Below are 20,374 nucleotides of genomic sequence, written 5' to 3'. Positions count from 1 at the left end.
TGTTCGTGATGAGACATAGAGCAAATTCTATATCGGCTTCTACTTCAAATAGTGCATCTAGTTCGGAAGACGTATGGTTCATCGACTCCAGTGCCTCGTATCATATGATGTCTCATCAAGAATGGTTTCGAGAACTTCGAGAGCCGAACCGACCCGACTATGTCGAAACCGGAGACGACACTACTCATCCGATTCAGCACATCGGCAATGTTCCATCGGAAAAGAAGGTAAGCAAACTTATGTTACGAATGTCTTGCATGTACCAACCATTACGAAAATTTTTGTCTCTGTCGGCCAAATTGTTGAGCAAGGGATGCAATTTTGATTTAATCAAGGCAATTGCTTCATCAAAAAAGAGGGTCAACTCATCGCTCGCGGACGAAGAGAGGGCCAAATGCTCATTCTCGACTCGCACGAGATGAAATCAACCATGTTGACACGAAAGCCGATTCCGACATACAACTATGGCACAAGAGGATCGGCCACATTAACCTCCAAAAGCTCAAGGCAATGCAATCGAAAGGAGTCATGATCAGAATCCCAACCGTCAAAGAGAAAGATTGAAGGCGTATGTGCAGCATGCCAATTCGGCAACCAACATCGACACCCATTCCAGAAGGAGAGGAAAGTGAGCAAAGGCGTACTCGACGTAATTCATTCTGATGTATAGGGGCCAGCTCAAACGGCTACATTCGGTGGATGCCGATACTACGTGGCCTTCATTGACGACTTCTCTAGACACACCTGGACCTACCCCATGCGGCAAAATAGCGAAGTGTTCAGACACTTCCAAAAATTTAAGAATGAAGTTGAGAAAGCCGCAGGCCGACATGTACGATGTCTTCGGTGGAATGGAGGAAAGGAGTACTTCTTCAACGACTTTTCGGCTATTCTATGGAAAGAAGGCATTTGACGAGAGTTTTTATGTCGACATACGCCACAACAAAATGGAGTAGCCTAACGAAAGAATCAACACATCCTCGAAGTAGCACGAGCCATGATGAACGAAAAGCACCTAATGAAGTCATATTGGGTCGAAACAATGAATACTGTCATCTACCTCATGAATCGGTGCACGACATCCAGAGTGCATGAGGTTACCCCGCACAAGAAGTTTTTCGGAAAGAAGCAAGATCTATCACATGTTCGGATATTCGGCTCCATTGCATACACGCACATCCCTGATGAGAAGCGACAAAAGCTCAACCTGAAGTCGGAGAAATGTATCCTCGTAGATATTCACTGGAGCAAAAGGGTTACAAGTGCTATAACCCCTCTACCCGAAAAGCTCTAGTAAGTTGAGACGTCATTTTCGACGAGTCAGAATCTTTGTACACACCAGAGACAACTTCAAGTTTGATCCCACACGACCCAGAATCCGCCAAACAAGAGATACAAGAAGAAGGATCTACTCGAACACATGTTCGAAGAAAGCTTGATTACGACAAGTCTTAGTGGGTCAAAGCATATCTCGGCCGAGTCCGAAGCTGGACAAAGGGAAGGGTAATATGCCGGAATACGAAGATCAAATCGAAATCTAGTCGACTCATTCCCTCAATTGTGAGTTTGAAGTCCTTGACATATGGACAAATGGAGCAAAGAAATCCTTAGTATCCGCAAAGGAGAAGCTCTGCCGATTCACCCGAGAAAAGAACTCGATAAGTTGATTCGACTACGATGAGTATATGGCGTACCATTACGCTTTTATGATGAAGGTAGCGATTGTACGAGAGTCGGAAACTTTTCTGAAAGCCGTGAAGGACCCCAGATGGTTTGAATCGATGAATGAGGCGATGCAAGCACTCTCCAAAAACGAGGCATGGGATCTCATTCCCTACTCACCGCACAAGAAGGTTATCGGCTACAAATGGATTTATAAGGTGAAACTTATAATGTTGACAGCTCCCTCAACCGATACAAAGCTCGACTCGTAGCAAAAGGATACGCATAGACACATGGAATCGACTACGAAGAGACATTTGCCCTGGTGGCAAAGATGACGACTATGTGGACCATAATCGCACTCGAAGCAGTGAAAGGGTGGCATCTCCACAAGATGGATGTCAAGAATGCCTTTCTTCAAGGCGAATTAGAAGAGGAGGTGTATACCCGGCTTCGAATCCAACATTCATCTGAAAGTCTTCTGCCAACTGAAGAAGCCTCACTACGGTCTTAAGCAAGCACCATGTGCTTGGCATTCAAAGATAACGCAATATCTTCATCAAATAGGCTTTCGAATGTCGAAATCCGACAACTCCCTCTATGTACGAAACGACTCTAGAAGCCCAATTTTCATCATCCTATACGTGAATGATTTGGTTATTGGAGGTGAGTGTTTAGTCAACATCAACAAGGTGAAGTCCCTCCTCTCCAACAAATTCGAGATGACAGACATGAAGGAGCTCCATTACTTCCTTGGCATCAAGGTAATTCGAACTCCGACCGGCATTATGATCTCTGAATGGCACTAGATCCGCAACTTATTATACAAGTTCGGGATGACTGAGTGCAAATATGTGGCAAACCCTCTCGATCGAAACCTCAAACTGGATGTTAACTCCGGCACAAACATGTGCAAGCTGACTCGGTATCGATAGCTAATCGGGAGTCTCATCTACCTCACGATCACTCAACCAGACCTGAGCCATCCCGTCGTCCTCCTTAGCCATTTCATGCAAACTTCACAAGATATTCATTTTGATTGTGCTAAGCAAGTGTTACGATACGTGAGTGGAACAATGGATTGTGGTATTCTCTACAAATCGGCCACACCAATTCGACTCGAAGGGTACACAGATGCCGACTAGGCCGGCTATAGAGCCGATTGACAATCGACCTCCGGATTTGTCTTCTCGCTTGGTAGTGGAGAAATATCTTGGAGTAGTAAGAAGCAGCCTATTGTTACACTTTCAAGCACAGAGACCGAATACAAGGGCACAATCATGGCTACATGTGAAGCCGTATGGCTCAAGAGGATATTGAAGGATCTGAGCGTTGCCATCCAAGATCTGATTCCCCTTTACTACGACAACATGAGTAGTATTTACCTGGCTCGGAACCCAGTGTTCCACGCACGCACAAAGCATATCGAAGTGCACTATCACTGCATTCAAGAGTGCGTACATGCCGGAGATGTCGACCTTCAACACATCAACACGAATCTTCACACGACCGGCATATTCACCAAAGCATTAGGAGCCGACAAGCTTCAGCAATTCATGTCAAAACTTGGATTGACGATCCCTGACTTGCCAAGGTTGAGGGGGAGTACAAGAGAGAACCAAATATCGTCTGAACAAGGTATGAGCCGAAGCGGACACCAGAGATCGTCCGAACCGGATACTAGCCAAAGTGGACATCCACCGAAAGGAACTAAGCCGTGTTGAGCTTGAGGGGGCATGTTGAGAATCAAGCTCAACCTAGTGCAACGTGTGAACACAGCTTTGAGAATCTATGATCATTCAAAGGTCAAGAGTCACACCAATACTCTCTACACATTAACTATGTGTCATAGAATCATATTCTATGACACATAAGTAATGAGTTCCATATGTGAAGCACCCTCCTCCTACTTCATATAGTGTCGGTTGTGACTCCTTGTAATGCTACATTTTGTATTGTTATTTTACTTGTGAATATACACCTTCTTCTTGAGTACTTCATTTTTCTTCCATCTATTCATCTTGTGTTTTCTCTTCTCTCATCTCCTTCGCTCACACATACACATAACACACATCTCTTCCGCTGCACAAGAATCATATCCGATTCTTTACACTAATATTATTAAGAGGTGCAAGAACCTTGATCTTTATCCCATCACCTACATTGCAAAAGCATTTGAAATCATACACTTCATTCAAATGATGTACTTCAGGTTTTGGTGTGTAAGTTTCACTGATCAACTTGGTTAGCATGGGAACCATGAAGGCATCGCGTCGTGCTAATTTCTTTGAGAATCTGTTGAACATTTGATCTATATGATCATGTGTATGTCCAACAATCAAGAAGTGTACCTTGATCTTCTTGAATATACCCTTCTCTACTAGCATTCCTCAAATAACCAAAAATCGTTGGGTTTTTGTTCTCTCTAACTCTGTTGTCAAGTTGCACATATAGAACAAGCGAGAGTATACCAGGCCAAGATTGTAACACTCTTTGCATTACTATGACTGTAAGATTAGTGTTAACCGTTTCTGGAGGAAACACCTTCGATGAGCCCATAGGCTATCGGTATCAAGGGGTCATGTTACGTGAAGGCTTCTTCTACACCGAGGAGACGTTAGGGGAACGGGGAGCTTACACTGGCTACAACCCGATAGACGTAGACGTAGCTAGGATTACGAGTATGGGGAGAACACACAGATGAAAGAACAGTAAGAGCGAGATTTATATTAAATGAGAAAGCTCACAATGAATACAACACACGGCTCTCGGCCAGAAACAGTCCTGTGCAGAGCTATATTTGTAAATAGCCAAAAAGTCATATTAGTATAAATATGACTTAGGGCAAACGTTTATTTACTGGTTGTTGTCATTTTCTTGTTGGTGCAAGAAGAGAGAGCGCGTAACAGTGTACAGAGAAAGAGAGAGAGAGCGAGGTCGTTGCCTCTGTTGTAACCGCCGCCTGTGGCGAAGATCGTGAGCACGAGGTCGTTGCCTCCATGAACTCACAGTTGTACATTCTAACATAGTGATAGTTTGCAGCTTGTGGGTTGCCGTGGTTTTTCCCTTAGTTTGGGTTTTCCACGTAAACATCCTGTGCACATTTTTCTTCTCCTTTGTGTCGCATGTTTTCCGTTTCCTGTTTTTCTGTGTATGATTCTAAGCTCGGTTGTGGCTGAGCATTGTGCATAAGGAGCGTTGAGTTCCCGTCAAGTGGTATTAGAGCGAAATGACACAGAAAATGGACGAATCGTTTGGCGGCATGTTCAAGCTCACAGGCTCCAACTATTCAGTGTGGAAGTCGAAGATGATGGACATGCTCGTGGTTAAAGACCTTTGGTTGCCGGTTCAATTCGGGGACAAGAGACAGGACAAAATCGACGCCGCGATATGGGAGGTGATGCACATGAAGACAATGGCGTACATACGGTGCTTCATCGACATGAGCCTGTACAACAACTTCAATGAGGAGAGCAAGGCTCATGAGCTCTGGGAGAAGATCGGCATAATGTTTCAAAACAAAAATGTTGTTAATCAGGTTTCGGTATTCCGGAAGCTAGTAAGACTCCGGTACCAAGATGGCTCCAGCATGGCGGAGCACATGAATGCCTTCCAGGGGCGGATACACTAGGCAACATCATTGGAAGTACCTCTCGCCGACGAGGTACTAGCGCTACTCCTGCTCGGTTCCCTCCCGGATAGTTGGTTGTCACTTTGGGCAACGCCGGGCCGGAAGGAAAGCGGTTATCCCTAGCAAGAGTAAAGTCGAGCTTGCTAGATGAGGAGGCGCGTCGGAAAGATAAAGATACAAGCTCCGACTCCAAAGCGCTCCTTACCGAATCGGAACGCGGAAGACATAGAAACCGTAGTCCCCAAAACCGGGAGAAGTCGGGGACACGGTCAAAGTCAAGGGGGAGGCCCACTTGCTTCTATTGCGGCAAGCCAGGACACTTCCAAAAGAACTATCGACATTTCCGTAAAGACAAGGAAACCGACGGTACCGATTCGAAGCGGACCCCGGACCGAAACGGTAAAGACCGAAGGGGAACGGACCGGAAGGGAACGACGGCAATCGCGGCAAGTAAAGAAGAGTTGATGCTCATCACCGAGGAGAGTGAGATAAACCTTGCCGGCGACAAGATGACCTGGGTGGTAGACTCCGGAGCATTGTTCCACCTTACCCCGGACCGGAAATGCTTCTCATCCTACTCAGCCGGTGATCACGGCTGTGTCCAGATGAGGAATGAAGGTACATGCCGAATTGTCGGCATAGGAGACGTGTGGCTGTCAACACCAACCGGATGCAAGTTGCTGCTAAAGGATGTCTGACACGTTCCGGAGGTTCGTCTGAACCTGATATCAGCCGGTCGGCTAGATGATGAAGGCTACACGGGTAGCATCCGGAACGGTGTCATGAAGTTCAGCAAAGGGAGCCTGATTGTGGCTAGGGCCCGGAAGGTCAACACATTGTACCTAATGAATGCCCGGTTATGTCCGGAAGAAGTAAACTTGGCATCCGACACTGCCGGTGAGCTGTGGCACAAGAGACTGTGTCATATGAGCGAGAAGGGGATCAAGAGGCTTGCAGACGACAACCTCATTCCAGTGAAGAACGTGCACTTGGAGAAGTGCACTGATTGTCTGGCTGGTAAACAAAATCGGACCTCCTTCCGACCAAGGCCACCGATGAGACGTAATGCACCACTGGAGTTGGTGCATACGGATGTGTGTCAGGTAGACACGAAGTCACATGCCGGAGTACAGTACTTCGTGACTTTCATAGATGACCACAGTCAGAAGCTGTGGGCCACACCGCTGAAGACGAAGGATCGGGTGCTATCCGTCTTCAAAGAGCACCACGCGAGAGTGGAAAGAGAAACCGGTCGGAAGCTGAAGGCGGTTCGAGCAGATAACAGAGGAGAATACCGGGGGCAGTTTGAGGAGTATTGCCGCTCGAAGGGAATCCGGCTCGAATTTACCGTGCCGAAGACGCCGGAACTAAACAGACTGGCCGAGAGGATGAACCGGACCATAATGGAGAGGGTCCGGAGTATGCTAGCGCATGCAAAACTACCCAAGAAGTTTTGGGCTGAAGCACTGTCGACGGCGACATATGTGATAAATAGATCACCCTCAGTACCCTTGGACGGAGACACGCCACAGAGAGTGTGGACCGGTAAGGAAGTATCCTACCGGCATCTGAAGGTGTTCGGGTGTCTCGCGTACGTGCATGTAGCTAAGGATCAGAGAGGAAAGTTAGATCCAAAGACCCAACCATGCATATTCCTCGGTTATGGTGACGATGAGTTCAGCTACCGAGTGTGGGACCTGGTCGACAAGAAGGTATTCCAGAGTCGAGATATTATCTTCATGGAGGACAAGACGCTCGTCGACTGGGAGTCGGAGAAGAAGATAATGAACTCCGAGTTGACCGGTAAGGATAGATTCTACGATGAGCAGACCCAACCTGCAAGAGACCGGTTAGCACTCGAGGAACCAGCCGGTTACGGTGAGGATAATGTACCGGCAGAAGAAGAAGTAGAGGAAGCTGAGACCGGAACCGGCCTAGACCCCAAATTGGATTCGGATGAAGAGCAAATGGAGGAGCCGGCTACCGAAGCCCAAAGACGGAGATATCCTCTCAGAGAGAGAAGGCCCCCCCGGAGATTTCCGGATGCAGAGCATGTGTTGCTGACCGATGAGGGGGAGCTAGAAAGCTTCGAAGAAGTGAAGGATGACACCCATAGCCGCAAATGGTTAAGCGCCATGCAGGATGAGATGGATTCCCTGCATGAGAACCATACGTACGAATTGGTGGAGTTGCCGAAAGGAAAACGGGCACTCTGAAATAAGTGGGTTTACAAGTTGAAACCGGGAGATGCTGGCAATCCCCCGAGATACAAAGCCAGGATCGTGGTGAAGGGGTTCCAGTAGAAAAAGGGCGTGGACTTTGACGAGATATTTGCCCCGGTAGTAAAGATGACCTCCATCCGGACGGTGCTGAGTATAGCAGCAAGCATGGACCTCGAGGTAGAACAGCTGGACGTGAAGACGACATTCCTTCATGGCGACCTCGAAGAGGAGATCTACATGCAGCAACCGGAGGGATTTGTGGAGAAAGGGATGGAGCACCTGGTATGCCGGTTGAAGAAGAGCCTCTACGGGTTGAAGCCGGCCCCCCGGCAATGGTACCGGAAGTTTGACTCCTTCATGACCGATCAAGGGTACCACAAGACGCAGGCCGATCACTGCGTGTTTGTAAAGAAGTTTGAAGGAGGCGACTTCCTAATACTCCTTCTGTACGTGGATGACATGTGGATCGTCGGACGGGACCAAGCCAAAATACGGATGCTAAAGAAGGCCCTCAACCGGACCTTCTCAATGAAAGACTTGGGTCCGGCAAGACAGATGCTGGGGATGCATATTATCCAGAACCGGTCAGTGAAGCAATTATGGTTGTCACAGGAGAAGTACGTGACAAAGGTGCTTCACCGGTTCAACATGTCAGATGCGAAACCGGTCGGATCGACACTTCCGGCAAACTGCAGGCTATCCGGTAAGCAAAGCCCGAAGACGAAAGCAGAGAAGGCGGATATGATGAAGATTCCATATGCCTCTGCCGTCGGGAGATTGATGTACGCAATGGTGTGTACCCGACCGGATATAGGATACGCAGTCGGAGTGGTGAGCCGGTTTATGAGCAGTCCCGGCAAGGAGCACTGGAACGCGGTCAAATGGATACTCCGGTATTTGAAGGGAACTTCAAATATGTGTCTCTGATTCGGCTTCGAATAACCTCAACTGGACGGTTTCACCGATTCGGACATGTCGGCTGATGTGGATACCAACTGGTCTACATCCGGGTATGTAATGACATATGCAGGGGGAGCTGTTTCGTGGCAGTCGAGGCTGCAGAAGACGGTTGCATTGTCAACCACGGAGGCGGAGTACATGGCGGCTATGGAAGACGGCAAGGAAATATTATGGATGAAGGACTTCATCGGAGAGCTCGGTATCCGGCAAGATGAATACCGACTCTATTGCGACAGTCAAAGTGTCATCCACCTTGCTAAGAATGCTGCCTACCATTCCCGGACGAAGCATATCCAGCGAAGGTATCACTGGATCCGGGAAAGAGTAGATGACCAGGAGTTCGCACTGACGAAGATCCACATGACCGAGAACGGGTCAGATATGCTGACCAAAGTTCTAATACTCGACAAGCTGAATGCCTGTTGGAAGAGGATCGGACTTGTAAGACACCCCATGCCGGAGTGAAGGGGGAGTTTGTTGGGAGATAGGTCCCTCCGGATGGGAAGAGAGAAGAACAGTGCCGATGAACAAACTCGGTCGAGGCCAAAACCAGATGAGGAGTACCCGGCTACGGAGAGCCGGATGACACAGACCCGGTGAGAACCGGATGAGGAGTACCCGGCTACGGAGAGCCGGATGACGTAGACCCGGTGAGGAATGCCGAAACCGGATTAAGAGACATATTCGTAAATATGTTTCTGAGAGTCCATTGAGGCTATATTTGTAAATAGCCGAAAAGTCATATTAGTATAAATATGACTTAGGGCAAACTTTTATTTACTGGTTGTTGTCATTTTCTTGTTGGTGCAAGAAGAGAGAGCGCGTAACAGTGTACAAAGAGAGAGAGAGAGAGAGAGAACGAGGTCGTTGCCTCTGTTGTAACCGCCGCCTGTGGCGAAGATCGTGAGCATGAGGTCGTTGCCTCCGTGAACTCACTGTTGTACATTCTAACATAGTGATAGTTTGCAGCTTGTGGGCTGCCATGGTTTTTCCCTTAGTTTGGGTTTTCCACGTAAACATCCTGTGCACATTTTTCTTCTCCTTTGTGTCGCGTGTTTTCCGTTTCCTGTTTTTCTGTGTATGATTCTAAGCTCGGTTGTGGCCGAGCGTTGTGCATAAGGAGCGTTGAGTTCCCGTCATAATTATATTTCTGGCCTATGGACAACAATTAGGGTCATTATGAATATTGGGATAGGTTAAGTATACCTATAGTGGGTTTATTTCTTGGGAGTACCACAAACAAACCACTAAATGTATCTCCACAAGGCCTTCATCTCCAATATCCTTTGGCATCCTTTGAAAGTGTGGCAAACAGGTCATCTTTTGATCCATTCCATCAATAATTATACACATATACTTTTCAGGTGATTGAAGAGCTTTTTGACAGTGACGCATAGCTTTAGAACGTTCCAATGCTTGACTCTCGCGATGATCTTTCAACGAGTTCTTGTAATTTTTTATTTCTTCATCAGATTTCCCACCCTTGGCTATTGCACAAACTGGACATACACCCATGTGAACCTTGCATGGTATAACGACATTGTTAAATTGCAGCCTCCATAATCTATTGAAATGTCGATGTTGTACATAAGGTACACCTTGTAACAACATGTCATCCTTATATTCTTGATCAACCTCATGTCGAGTAAGTTATCTGACAAGTGCAATCTCCTAGTAGTAGGCATGATATCGTCGTGCTTAGAGAAGTAGACATGCATCCAATTTATACAATGACACCCTATAATTCCCTTACCACCTGAGGTATTAGTATTGAAAGGTATCCACGATCCCTTTACCATACATTCCTAAATCCTTTGAAGCCTCATGTTCCCAATGTTATGAGCAATTTTTAAAGTTGCTCCACAACACTTAATTCTTAGATCAAGAAAATATTCCACATGCGTCCCTACGCCCTGATCTCTAACAAATTGCATAGGTGAAATAAGAAACGTATCTTGCTCATCACCATTAAGTGATAGATACTTCTCCCACATTCTTTGCAAATTTATCTTTCCAAATTTGTTAAGGCATAGATTGCCACAACATGACTTACTCGAATCGCAAATAATATGACGATCAAAACATAGAAAGTTAAATCTCTTGAAGCTAACTTGTTTAGGAACTCATTTAAAACTTAAAGGTTTGGTCTTAGAAACTTCATCTACTGAGACTTCATTCAACTCACTACTAGCACATTACAAACCAATATTTGGCGCATTCTTATAAGGATTGATTGAGAAAAGTGAGTTAGAGCTAGAATCATTATCAACCTTTGATCGTTTAAGGAAACCCTTTACCAAACTTTGAACATTGTACTCATCGATTGAGAAATATGACCTACTTGACAAGGCATAAGGGTCCACAGAAAACAAAGATTTAGCTCTACTCGAAGCGGAAGACATCTAAAAAGCAACACTCAAGAAACAAATACACGTTACTACAAATAAACAAAACTCTTTCTCATTTTAGCATCTTCCTTGAAGCAAATTGTTCATATAGGAAAACCTAAAAACATACATAATTTATTATCAACGTATTTTGTAAGTTGATTGTCCCCAAAATTAGTTTGTATACAATTTTATTATTTTATTTATTAAAATTACCTTACGTTATATCATTTCTTTAGGTTATGTCTAATTCACCTAAATTTTCAAATTTTATTTTCTTTGGAAAATAATTTTTTAGAAAACCGGTCTTTATTTTAATGTATTTTTTTCATTTGAAGTTTAAATTTTTTTCTATTTTTTCTTGTAAAAAAATTTTAATTGTGAAAAATAAATTTTATTTGAAAAAAACTAATAAAAAAAGTTACTATTATTTTTATTTTTATTATTTTTAATAATAAAGGATGGACCTACCCTTATTGTCAACATCATGTGTCACAAGATTACAAAGCTCAGAGCTCAAAACAAAAAAGTCATTGTTTGAGCCTTCAAAGTTAGCACTCATCACCAAGCAATCATCATGAACAAGGGCAAAAATGTCACCAGGTATGTCTCCAAAAACGGATTCCAAAAGATACTTAAAAGATTCTCTAATAATTTTCTTGTTTAAACAGTATTTTCTCTAATGTGATTTTCAAAATTTAGAAAAAGGAAAACCATTTTAGTCAAACATATTAAACAATAGTGAGAGATCTCGATGCACTGCATCAAGTTCTTTTACAATACTATGAGACTATCATCCGGATTCGTTCCATGCCGAGGTTTATACTGTCCTCTCCAGCCTGCTTCTCGTCCTTCATCTTCTTGATAAGGGCGGCAGTGGCCTATGCATGTACTTCATATTCCAACAACTTGGTTTGGTCGGTAGTTTGGACCCTATCCAAAGCCATTTTTGCCCATTCTAATTCTTCATAGTGCTTTCCGGTGAGCTATGTTCTTTCCCTCACCACTTCTTCCAAAATCTTCGCCGTTGAGATAGCTATCCTTTGTTCTTCCGTCAAAGCCTCTGTTTTCTTTGCCTGTTCCATCCAGACTTCCTTCAATTTATCTTGATGCCGGTCAAAATCTGACCCCTCCGTTTTCTGCTTCAACCACCGATTCATTTGAGAGCATGCCCGATCCTCTCTCTCCTTCAATTGCCGGATTTCTTCTTTTAGTCATTCTATTTCCGGTTCCGCCATTCTTCGGAGCTTGTCTTTTTCCTGCGGTAACTTCTCTGTTTCCTCCTTCAGTTGGTCATTGTTCAATTGACTATTCCGGAGACCTTCCTCAGTCCTCTGTTTCTCTTCTTCGGTTGTCTTCCTCTGTTCTCGCTCTCTCTCCCTTATTGCTTCTTGAGCGGCTAGTTCCTCCCTTAGTGTTAGCATTTCCTATTCCTACTCAGCATCTTTTATCAGAGTTATGTTGGCCTTCGGTTGTGCATCCATTTCCGGAGCTTCCTTGTAGATTAGCCAATCTACCGGCTTTGTTCCAGAGGTTGTGTTTTGGCCCATCTTTGACATGAGGACTCTGAACTCCTTAGCCCTTGCCAGCTTCTCCTCCAAGCTCCGAATCTAATTGTGGCCTTATCCAATTTGTCGGTTGTTATTAGCAACCGATCCACTCATCGTCGCTCCACCCATTGTTCTTCATCCATCCGATCCGCCACACCGGATACCAGCTTGCCAAGCCATTCTAACCATTGTCAGTAGGTTTCATGTTGTGTGAGTGCAACGAATTTCTTTATTGGCTTCGTTCATCATTCTTCCTCCTCCCTTAGCCATTGTGCAAACAACGCTTCTTGCTCTGGTGTCCTCTCCGGTTGGCGTTCCTCTTGTTGTTGCTACCCTAGAAGACCCGGTGAGGTAAGTCTTTCTGTAACGGTTCCTGTTGAACTGTTGCCACCGCTTCTAGTCTTGTTACCAACTCTTCCTCCGTCTTGGGTTCCACCACCGTTGAGCGGGACTTTGGGGTATTGTCCTTCTCCGGACCCGATCCTTCACCCTATTGCTCACTGTTACGCTTCCTTGGGTGATGCTGGAGGGTTTCGGCTGGTTCTTCTTCAGCATCCTCTTCTGCGGTTTCCTAGTTGACTCTACCCACCAATTCCTCCTGGTCTCTAACATGCTGGCGCACCTTTATCTTGATCGGTTTTGCCATCTTTTCCGAAACTTCCTCCACCGGTTCCTACCTCTAGTTTGTCAATGCTTCCTCTTCCCTTCGAGACGATTCTCCTACTATCCATCCGAGGGTGTGTTTCGCTAGGAGTTGCTGCCGTTTGGATGACATATTCGGTGTAGTTTCTAGCCGAGCTCGCTTCTTTGGCTTGATGGCATGTGTTGGGGGTACCAATAATGTTAGCCACTGTGCTAATCCGCCCAATGCCTTCTTCCCATCCATTACGGACGTTATTCTTGCCCATAATAAGTCGGCCACAATCACTGGCCAGTCCATCTTGAGGCCTTCCAATGTTGCAATTATGAATCCTGCCTAAACAAATGTAAGTAAAACCCCAACAAAAAGCGAAAGAAAAAAACAGATTTTAGTGAAAAAGAAGCAAAAGGAAAGAAGAAAGAAGAACATAAGAGATGACGAAGAAAAAGAGAGAAAAGAAGACATAAACTTGTCCTGACTCTGAGTGTGATAATCATAAAAGATAGAAGAAGATGAAGAAGAGAGAAAAGAAGACAGAAACCTATAATAAGAATGATAATCATAGATGATTCCTCAATCTATGAAGGCATAATCGTAAATAATTACAATTTGAAGTAGAACATCATGATACACACTTACATTGATTTATAGAACAAGTGAATGTCGACATCCATATTATAAGTATTTTACGATGTGAAATGTTCAAATGTCTTATATGCATTTTAGGATGTAGAACTATAATGTATATCACAAAATTGTGTAAACATAGATGCTTTTTACAATATTACAAATGTTTTTTAAAAGGTAAATAATTTTCAAATTGTAGAAGTATTTAACATACTATATGTAAAATACGTATTTTACGTATTTTATAAGTATTTACCATATTAAAAAACATATTTAACGTATTTTTTAATTGGGAGGTACTATACGTGTATTAATACGTTATATACATATGGTATCCGTACCATATCCAACATGCCTAACAACCTTGCCCCCATGGCGATTCTTTCCCTGGTTGTAAGTCAATAAGGCAGTCGTATGCCCTATGCTCTAGCAGTATATTTGATCTTTTGACAAACACAAGTCTTTGACTTACTCCCTTTTAACTCCTCCATCTTTTCGATTCCTTGTTTCAAGACCCCCATGGTCCCACTCAAGCAGAACATGACATGTTTACGCGGCAACGTGATTCATGAAGACATCATCATCGATTGACCCATGCAACAAGCTCACCAACACAATAGGAAAAAGGTGGATCGAACATTAAAAGTCCTCTCAAAACTTTAGGTTGAATGGCCACTCCAATGTGAAAGAGTCCAAACCTCCTTGTAGAAGAAGTTATAAAAGTCACTTTTTGTGAATTTTATAGCTCTCCTTCCCTCTTAAGTTTTCTCTCCTCCTATAACCTAAATGTTGAGATATCAAGCTCAACTAGTTTTAGCTAATTAGTCAACAAACGTAACTTAGTAGTTACCTAGATGGAGTCTAGTTAGTGTGTTCACCTTAAAGCCTTAACAAGGATTTTGTACTCGGCCTCGGTGCTCGACAGTGCAACTGTCGGCTACTTCGTACTACTCCACGTGAGCGCGGCACTCGAGAGAGAGAACACGAAACCGGACGTGGATCGGCGATCGGCGACGTTGCCGGCCCAGTCGGCGTCAGTGTAGCCGACCAACTACGGGGCTGTATCAAACCGATATAGTAGCCCCCAGTCCTTAGTGCCACTAACGTATCGGAGTACGCGTTGTGCGCACTGAAGGTGTTCCTCGATAGGTCGCACCATGAATTGACTAATCACCCCGCGCCATGATAGATCTAGTCGAGTGATGGTCAAGTATATAAGGCTGCCGACTATCAGTCGGAACCTCTTCGGCTCGCATACCTTTCCGGACTCGGGGCAAAGCTTGACGGTTCTATCCAGAGGAGTCGAGACGGACTTACAGTCTACCATCCCAAATTTGAAGAGCATATTCAACGCTTAATGACGTTGGCTGATCAGTATGCCTTCGGGGGTGCAGATCACTTCGATCCCGAGGAAGTAATGAAGGTCCCCCAAATCCTTCATGTCGAATGATGCCGCAAGCTGGAGCTTCACGCGGTCGATTTCACCTAGGTCGGCGCCGGTGATGACCAAGTCATCAACATATAGTAAAATACTGACCGGACCGAGTCGACCTTTCCGGATGAACAGGGAAGAGTCCAATTTTGACGTTACAAAGCCCATCCAACGCAGTTGCTGCATGATCTTCGCATTCCAGACATGCAGGGCTTGCTTCAGTCCATAAAGGGACTTCTTCAATCGGCACACTACCGACGTGTTCGTTCTGGAGTGAAATCCAAGAGGCTGTACCATATACACCTATTCCTCAAGATCACCTTGTAGGAATGCATTCTTTACATCCATCTGATGTAAATGCCACCCCTTTGCCGCAGCTACCGCGAGCAAAACACGGACGGTCATCATCTTCGTGACCGGCGCAAATGTCTCATCATAGTCGATGCCGTGTTTCTGGCGTAGCCTTTTGCCACTAACCGGGCCTTGTATCGGTTGACGGAGCCGTCGGTGTTGTACTTGACCTTGTACACCCACCTACATCCGATCAGCTTCACACCCTTCGGTGCGTCAACCAGGTCCCAGGTCTCGTTTTTCGCCAATGCGTGCATCTCTTCCTCCATCGCGGCGCGCCAATTCACATCCTTAGCCGCTTCTACGTAGCTCTTCGGCTCACACACTTCCGCTACACGGGTCATGTACGCATAATGATGCGCCATGTACTCATTGTATCCGAACTGCACAATTGGGTTCCTCCAGCGGGTAGATTGGCGTAATTGGTCATTAGCCGATGTTGAGGTCTTCTCGGCCGATGCGGACTTCACTCTTGAAGACCCGTCACAGCTTCCCTCGGAGTCGGACTCGTGTCGGTCTGACTCGTTCCTATCCGTGCCAGAATCCAACACCCCCTTCTTCCCTTTCTCTTTGTGCATAAGCCGTCTCCTCGGCTTCCTGCACGGGGAGTGCACGGCCGAGTCTCCACTACTCGCTGGCTCTTCATCGGACTGGTCGAACCGACTCAGTTGTCCATTCGGTCCACTTAACCGAAACAAAATCGGACTCTCTTCGCGGGTCCCAATTTCAGGCTCATCTGGAGACATCTCGGCCTCGCTGACCTCATCATCAGAACTCGGATTGGAGGCAAGGTCCGGAGTCGGAGGCAAGTACCAGGACGCGGAATCATCAAACACAACGTCACGGCTCATGCGCGGGTTATAACACTTATAACCCTTCTGCTCGTCTGAGTAACCGACCAAGATACATTTCTCGGCCTTTGTGTCCAGCTTCCTCTGTTTCTCCTTCGGCACATGCACATACGCAATGCTACCGAAAACTCGTAAGTGTCGCAAGTTCGGCTTCATTCTGAAATATAGCTCGTGCACCGACACTTTGTCTCCGATCCGATTTTGGATGTATACCGTGGTCCTTACCGCCTCCGCCCAGTAGAACTTGGGCAGGCTCTTCTCCTCCACCATTGCCCGTGCCGCTTCCACAACCGACCGATTTTTCCTCTTGGCCACGCAGTTTTGCTCCGGCGTGTATCTACAACTAAATTCATGCCGAATTCCCATCTGTTGTAGATAACCGTTGAATTGACCGGAAAAGTATTCTTTTTTGCCATCCAACCGCAGGCACTTGATCTTTCTTCCTATTTCCGTTTCCACGAACCCTTTGAGGTCCCGGAAACAATCGAAGACTTCGCTCTTCCTCTCAATGAGGTAGATCCACATGTGCCGCGTGTAGTCGTCGATAAAGGAGACGAAATATCGGCTCCCGCCAAGACTAACGTTTTGTGTCGGCCCCCACACATCAGAGTGTATCAAGTCGAGCTTGTTCCGGCTCTGGTTACGCTCGTTGGGGAAAGGAAGTTGGTGTTGCTTCCCAAGCTAGCAGGCTTCACAAATTTGTGCAATCCGAACACCACTTGTTTCGATTGCAGGTCTTGAAGCCGCTGGTAGTTGACGTGGCCTATCCGCTTCTGCCATAAGTCGATGTCCGACTCGACTTTTTGTCCCTTCGCGAACATGGCGGTGCCACCGTCAGTAGAGTCGAGGATGAACATCCACCCATCTCTGCGCCCTTGCCCAATAACTCGGCCTTCTTCCTCGATGAAGCACCCGAGGTGTGTAAACCGGACCTCCATCCCTTGGTCGATGATCTGTCCGACCGACACCAAGTTCTTCGTGATTGTCGGAACGTGTAGCACGTTCATGAGTTTCCCTTTCTGCCCGACATGGCTCAAGGGAACTTCTCCGACATTCGCGATCGGATGCGGAGTGTCGTCTCCGGTTGTGACTACTCCCGATTGCATCAGTTTTTCTAGGTACGAGAACCACTACTTATGGCTCGTCATGTGATTTGACACGCCAGAGTCGACATACCACACCTCGTCCGATTCCGGGGTGGTTTGCTTCATTGAGTTTGCTTCATGTCTCGTCACGAAGGCAGACCCTTCCCGGATCCTTCGGCGTAGTGCGATTGCTATCGGTTTCCTTTGTCGGTATGTCTGGAACCAAATCCGAAACCGGTCCTCTCCGACTCGGCGCGCTTTTTCCAACATGCGCTCTCCCTGTGCCCTTTCTTGCCACAGTACCAACATTTCGTGGCGGGTTTCCCTTGCCGGTTCTCATCGCCTCGACTCCCCCTGTTTCCGAAGGGTCCGGAATTGCTGTCGGCATCATTTCGGTGCCTCCGTCCTTGATCTCGTCGGCCGCCTCCATTGTGCACCGACTCGCCTCGTCCTCCACGTCCAGGGGGCCTATCTCCCTCCGTGTACAGCATCTTGATGTTAGTGTGTGTGCTCGTTGACGCACCCGCATGGTTCTCCTCTACCAGGAGCATCGATTGTAAGTTGAAAAAGGACGGCGTATTCTCCTAGGTACACACAACAGTTCGGAATGCCTCGAACTTCGAGACCAAACCCCCGAGACAGACCTGGACCATCTCGCTTTCCTTGATGTTCACATCGATGGAAGCTAAGGAGTCGCATATGTCCTTGATCTTCGAGGTATAGTCAGCCACCGACAAATCGCGTTGTCATAGGTTGCTAAACTCCTGTCAGAGCTGAAGCTTCCTGGCTGTGGTGCTCGCAGCGAAGATCTTCTTCAGATTTTCCCACGCACCCTTCGGTGTTTTTGCATCCCGAACATAGCTTAATAGTTGTACGCCCACACAAGACGCGAAACTATATAGCACTCTGCTCGCCGATTGTTCCCACACCAGGAAATCTTTGTGTTTCAATTCGGGTGCTGTGTCATTTGCTCCGTCGACATAGCTCCGGTAACCATGCCCGAGTAGGTACTGGTGCTTCTTGGAGGACCAAGATGTGTAGTTGTTTCTGTCGAGCTTCTCCGTCGGAAGCGAGCTAGCTATGCCTCTATCCATCAGTTTTACATGTTCTTCTCGGTTGGTTTTTCTTTTCAAGCTATGTCGGCTGCAGAGGTTCTCAACCCTCGCGCTCTGATACCATGTGAAAGATTATGTGCGGAAGCAATAGGAAAGCGAACACAAAGAAAATACGCAGGTTTAATGGAGAGCTTGAATATACATAGTACGTGAGAGAGACAGAGAGAGAACACACAGAACTCAATTCAAAAAATAATACTCAATCTATATGTAGGATGTGCTCAGTGAGCACCTTTATACAAACCCTGACAATCGGGCTGACACAAGTACTGACAGTACTTGACTACTCATAAATGAGCCTCGACACTAACTCCCAAATATATTCCTTGTGGAATTTTTTTACGATGGCCTCCCGGTTTCTGCACCGATCCGGCCTTTCTACGCACTGGTCTGCGTACTGATTTCCAACCGATCCGGCCTAACCGATCGATCCCAATCGATCTGGTCCTCGGCTTGCTCAGCCAATCCGGCCGATGTTGAGCTTGTCTCTCAATAGTGGTTTAGTAGATCCACTAAGCCCACCCGACTCCATGATTGTGTGTTCGAGACTCCAATGACAAATCCAACTATCGGCTACCGTAGTGTTGATACGTAGCACGTGTATGGGACCAAAGGAAGAAAAGCCAAGACGGAAGACACTCCATCAACATGAACACACAAATGGGTAGCTCGCTCCCTAGTGAAAAGCTAGACTGGAGAAATTATTAATCTTGGGAGTACAAGATGAACCAATACATAGTTGGCCAAGGGTATTGGAGCTACATCAACAGCGCACTCGAAACCAAACCCGACATCACAAACGCCAACTACCCAACGTGGGAGCAAGGAGCGAGTCGGGTAATGTATTGCTTGTCAATATATGTCCACGACCACATGCTTAGCCACATTCGAGATGCCAAGACGCCTAAAGAGGCGTGGGAGAACTTGAAGAAGATGTTCGCCGCCAACACGACTGCCCACAAGCTTCAACTCCGACAAGAGTTGAACAACATCCGACAAAAAGACATGTTTGTGTCGTACTACACCAAGATAGAGAGCATTTCTGACTCCCTTGGCTCCATCAACATAAACGTCGACAAAGACGATGGTTCAAGTATGCCTGGCCGAACTCGTACAACGATTCGAGTCATTAAGGACGGCTATCCTAGCGAGGGAAAATCCTCCTTCATTCTTCGAGCTTCAATCGATGCTATTGGTTGAAGAGAACCATGTCCGAACCAAGACCAAGATGTCGGAAGGACAAATGTTCATCTCGAATTCGAATGATGGTCGACGACGAGGTCGAGGCGGTAGAAGAGGTCGATTCAACCCAAACCTGAAACAACAAGACGGAAGTCATCGAGGAACTTTCAGAAGAAGGGGGGGCTTCCATGCCGAACGAGTTCGGAAAACAAGGCCCGGTACTTGCAACTCTTGCGGCAAAATCGGCCATTGCGAAGAGGAGTGCCGGAACAAGAGAAGCAAGTCGACTTCGACAAGCCGACAACTAACAAACTACGCCACCAACTCTAAATACGATGACTATGGTGGATTATTTGTAATGAGACATAGAACGAACTCTATGACAGCCTCCAACCCCACAAGCATCTCCAACCCAGAAGACATGTTGTTCGTCAACTCTGGCGCCTCACATCATATGTCCTCACACCAAGAGTGGTTTCGTGACATAAGAACATCGAATCGACCCGGCTATATAGAGATGGGAGATGACACCACACATCCCATTCGACACATCAACAACGTTTCATTCGGCAACGACAGCCAAAACAATTGCATCAAGAATGTCTTGCAAGTTCCGACCATAACAAAGAATCTGGACTCGGTAGGCCAAATCATGGAGCAAGGCATGCAAGTTCGTTTC

The sequence above is a fragment of the Azolla caroliniana genome, unplaced genomic scaffold (genome assembly GCF_043228905.1).
Source record: "Azolla caroliniana isolate FFs.n. ecotype wild unplaced genomic scaffold, voAzoCaro1.0.p SCAF_5, whole genome shotgun sequence".
In the NCBI taxonomy this organism is placed as follows: domain Eukaryota; kingdom Viridiplantae; phylum Streptophyta; class Polypodiopsida; order Salviniales; family Salviniaceae; genus Azolla; species Azolla caroliniana.
Note: the sequence above shows the minus strand (reverse complement) of the source record.